The sequence below is a fragment of the Lactuca virosa genome, chromosome 4 (assembly GCF_052849685.1).
Source record: "Lactuca virosa cultivar CGN04683 chromosome 4, Lactuca_virosa_CGN04683_v6, whole genome shotgun sequence".
In the NCBI taxonomy this organism is placed as follows: Eukaryota; Viridiplantae; Streptophyta; class Magnoliopsida; order Asterales; family Asteraceae; genus Lactuca; species Lactuca virosa.
In genome coordinates this window covers 342,758,574-342,763,967 of record NC_136429.1, presented here as the reverse complement: position 1 = coordinate 342,763,967, position 5,394 = coordinate 342,758,574, and positions in this window count along the sequence as shown.

Sequence of the window (5,394 nt, the reverse complement as noted above, 5' to 3'; positions counted from 1 at the left end):
TATTTGTTTGAATTACCGCTTAAAATAAAAGTGATAATGTCTTATGATTGCCTCTACTAGTTTGAGATAAAATGTTTTGCTGGATTACGCTTAAATCATTAGATGTGTCGTATAACTTGTCCAACATTTGTGATTGTCATTGTTGATATTAGGTAATTCATATTGTAGTGTATTTATTCCAAATCCCACATTCTTTGGATGGAGAAAAGGGTAATTTTGTCTTTTACAACTAACATTCCATGTTTGATTCTTCTAATAATTATATTAGCATATTAATTTTTTAACTTTTATTTGATCAGGTCACAAGAATTATCGGAGCAAGGGTTCATTAGTCTTAAAGAATTATGAAAGGCAAGATGCAACTCTACTTAGTTGGAATTTGATGTTTATCATCTTTGTGTATATATTTTTAGTATGTATAGCATTACATTGCAGAAGGTGTCCCTTAATAGCAATGTAGTATTAGGTTATATAGTTAGGGAAAACCTCTTAATAACAATGTACAATTAGACCCACTTAATACCAATGTATTACAATTTCTTGACATGATCTTATTGGATGAAATTCATTGTTTTGGTATATATTTGTTTACATATTTTTGTATTATGCGTAAATGAGTATTGTAAAGATGCGTCGTAAATGGTTACTGAAGTTTATGACACGCAAATGCGTGTCATCTTCATTTATGACATGGGCTTCCTTGATACGCATTGTGTGTCATAAACACATGCGTCGTAAGGTTACGACACGCAAATGCATGTCGTCTTCCTTTATGACAGGGCCTTCCTTGATACACATTGAATGTCATAACTGCGCATTGTAAATGCATGTCATAAATGCGTGTCGTAAATGTGCGTCGTAAATGTGCGTCGTAAATAGACGACGCGCAAATGCGCGTCGTCTCTCGTTATGACAGGGCCTTCCTTGATACGCATTTGCGCGTCGTCTGAGCGTTTTATGACACGCATTGCGCGTCGTAAAAGGCTGTTTTTCTAGTAGTGAGCATGAATAGAGAGATTAACTTCTTTCTAGGACTCCAAGTGAAACAAGTACCTCAAGGGATATTCATTCATCAGGAAAAGTATACCTCTGTACTACTGAAGAAATACGCAATGGATAATTGTTCCTCAGCGAAGGTTCCTATGGCCTTCGGATATAAGATTTCTGCTGATCCATCCGGAGAATCACTAGACCACAAAACTTATAGAGGAATGATTGGTTCTTTGATGTACCTCACTACAAGAAGACCAGATATTGTCTTCGCAACAGGCTTATGCGCTAGATACCAAGCCGATCCCAAAGTATCGCACTTGACCGCAGTTAAGAAAATCCTCAGACACTTGAAAGGAAGCAAAGCTCTAGGCCTCTGATATCCTGCAGAGAACGACTTAATCCTTCAAGCCTTCACCGATGCGGATCATGCCGGATGCAGATTGGATAGAAAGAGTACTTCAGATGGTTGTCAATTTCTTGGAGGAAGACTGGTCATCTGGTCCTCAAGAAAACAAAATTGTGTCTCTTTATCTACCGCAGAAGCCGAGTATGTGGCCACAGCCAACTGTTGTTCTCAAGTCTTGTGGATGAAAACCCAACTGATGGACTACGGATACAGAATGTTGCGGATATCGATTGACTGTGACTCAGAGAGTGCCATTGTGATTTCTCACAATCCGATTCATAACTCAAGGACGAAACACATTGAACTCCAGTATCACTTCATCAAATACCACATTCTCAAAGCTAATATTGAACTAATTTTTGTCAATACTCACGAAGAGATTGCTGATGTGTTTACAAAGGCTCTTAATGCAACAAAGCTCAACAGTTTTCTGCAAATGTTAGGGATGATGAATCCGGACCCGCAATTCTTTTTAAATTGATAGGTACCGCAGACCACTTCTGGTCTCCGTTGCGGTCCTATCACAATATATATATCATACATGGTTTCAGTACACTCTGTATACCACAACCATATATCATACTTATATTCTTTGGGTCTTTATTGTTTTTTATTTCTGACTTTCCACCAAGTGTCCCTTTCAGATCTTGCTACCGTAATTACATTGCCTTCCACCGTAGTCAGTACTCCATCCGCAGTCGCATTGAATGAATCCTCAACAACCTTTTAAACCCACTGATATTATTGTGTTTGTGTGCTATTTAATGATCCTCATTAAATAAGAAAAATATTCTCAAAAAATGAATCATTTTGTAGCATACAACGTTTCAGTTTCTTTCAGAATCACCCTTTTTCTTGTCGGACCTATTTTACGTTAAATGACTAATAATTCGTTTTACCCATAAAAGAAATCTTTTACCTTTTTTTATTACATCACCTTACCCCAAGATGTCTAATACGTTTCCACTTCCCAGTTACCCAACAGATTTTCAACTCCCCCTCCACACGATCTTCAAACGTGGGCCGACATTCATTAAATGCCCGATATTTGAAAAAAATTAATAAATCTTTTCATTTTATGAATGGCTGATAATGGATTTTCAACTCCCCCTCCCAAGAAAGCTTTACGCTTTCTACACTCTAAGACGATCTTTCTCTTCTTCACCTTCCTGCTCACTGTTTTCCTGCAAGTTCTCTAACCTTTTCAAAATGGTGAAATATGGAGTTTCAAAAAAGCAATCCAAAGCTTCTATGCCGGTTCAACCAACTGGTTCCGACTCCACAATGAAGAACCCATCGCCGACGACTGCCTCAAGCAATTTTAGGGTTGTTTTTGAAGATCATCCGTCCTACAACGAATCAATTCGATTGATGATCAAGTTCTTGTCATCTCATCCACTGTTTGGAGCCTTCGACTCTTTTACAGATGTTGTTCCTCTTTCAACTCTCTTCAAGAGTGCATTCTCAGCCTTTCGCCCAATAAACAATTTGCAAGAAGTTCATCTGAACTTAATCGATGATTCTTTGGCCATCTTGACTAAAGAAAAATTCTTGAAAGCAATCTAAGGGTTCCTCCGTCGACAAAAGTCTACTCTCCAAGCCTTAACGACATCACTTCAACCCTGTATCAGATGCGTTATCAGAAAAGGATCAAGGGAATTGGAGAATTCAAGAAGAACAAACTCCCTACGGTTTGGCAATTTGTCTGTCACTTCATCATTCGAAGTCTCTCTGGAATAACCAGAGGCATAGACAATATGGGTTTAAAACTGTTAGAAATTGTATGGAGCATTTTCACTCGGAATGCTGTTAACTACGGACAGATCCTCCGGGATGATTTCCTCCAGTATGTTCCCAAGGAGAATCCAAGAGAAGACCCAACCGAACTTACATTTGCACGCTTCTGGTCTCTCTGTATCTCGGATCTTCACATGGATGCAAAGCTCAGTATGGGTGATGACATCAACTTCTTTGTCACCCGAGACTTGAAAAGGTACACTCTTTCCAAAGACCAGTCAATTTTTGGACCTCTCAGACGAATACTTGAACATATTCTCCAGTCTATTGGACTTGAAACCCAAGAAGTCACTGATCATCTCGAGGCTACGGATGGTATTGCCCCATACCATTCTTCCCTGCCTCATCCCAGTCAGCAAATTATAGCTACCTCCGCAACCGAAGGCCCTTCAAAATCCGCTCTTGCCTCAGTCCCTCCTACAACAGAACAATCCAAGCCTCCCACAACAACACGACGAAAGAAGATTGTTCACACCAAGAAAGATCCCCACAGCAAAGCCAGGAGAGGTGAAACTTCTTCTAAGAAACGCAAGACCAGGGTCATCGAATCTTTGGATGACGCTCCTGACTCCGCCTCCAACTCTCAAGATGATATTGTTGTCAATATAGACAAAGAATCTCATGATGACTCCGTTCCACTTCTCAGACACAAAAGACAGAAGACGATCCCTAGCCAGAGGCGAATGCGTGACCCGACAAATACCGCAGTCTCTCAAAAGACTTTGGTAGTCCTTGGTGCTCCCGCAGGCATACTTGTTTCAACCCTCTCTAGCTACTCAGATGTAGAAAGTGCATCTGTTTCACTTGAACATGGAGACACAACCCCATCAGGATCCCAAGAGGATATCAGTGGTTTTATTCGCCCTAAGGTCTCCAGGGCATCCCGCCTTCATATATTTGATCCAGAGGAGTTGCGCTCCATCCTTCTTGTTGTAACCCAAACACATGGTACACCCACCCAACTGCAGGGAACTTCCCCTTGCCGGAACCAGGCCGAGGCCAGACTTGACTTCGGGTCAAGGAGACAAAGGAATCCTGGGAAATCCTACTGTGCCTATATTACAACCAAGTGGTTTAGGCGTGGTGAGCACAAATGTGCAAGGATCCACGAAACCGAGGGACACCCCGGTGTGAAATCAAGGATTTGACGGTTATGATTCTGATGGTACTTGGACTCAGGATCGTCCCACTACCGAGTCTGGTATCAAGAAATACGAAGATTTTTGCAGGGAATTTCAAGCATGTAAGGATCAGCAAATCAAGCAACAGCAGCAGAAAGAGCAAGAGATTTAATCAGTTGCCAAATATTGGGCAGACTCCATCAGCAACGCCAAGGCTGTTTATGATCTTCTACGAAATCAAGACTGGATGTCTCGCATGGAATCAACGGTGCAAAATGCTCAGAATCTTCACAATGTTGGTTCATTTAAACCTCTCCCCACTGCAGTCGCACAAGGATCCAATGAAGACGGGACCGCAATTGCAATCAGTTTGGGACCAACGCTCAGACTCGATGATCTTGAAATTGATGAAGTTGATCAACCTGCTCACTCCGATGATTTTGTTATGATCTTTGATGAAGATGAAGAGTCCAGTGGTTCTCAACACTCCACCTCCAAGCCCAAAGAGAAAAAGAAGAAAAAGAAGCTCGCTGTATCCCGAAAGGAATTTCTCTCTCTTCAATCCAAAGTTGACAAGATTTTGGCTGCAGTCACCAGTTCCCAACAACAAGAGTCGGATATTGGTGGTATGCAGTCCCTAGCAGAAAGTATTGAGAGACTAAGTCTCATATTCAAAGTATGCAGTCCCAACAACAAGAGTCGGATATTGGTGGTATGCAGTCCCAACAACAAGAGTCGGATTTTGGCTGCAGTCACCAGTTCCCAACAACAAAGTCACAAAGACTTGTCAACGGTCATTATAAGGTATTCCAATGGAGATCAACTCCATGGAAACTAAGTCTCATATTCAAAGTACATTGCTTTGGACATGCTTCTTGCATTAAGTTTTCTAATCTTACACAGATAACTTCCACCTATGGAGACAACTCCATATTCTCATTTTGACTATCACTTCTGAATAAGAGATGCCTCTTTTCAGAATATGTCAATATGGTCCTTCCAAAATTAGCACTATACTTCGAACTGTCCCTGAGCAACCAATCTTTGGTAAACCTCAAATTGTCCTCGACAATTGGT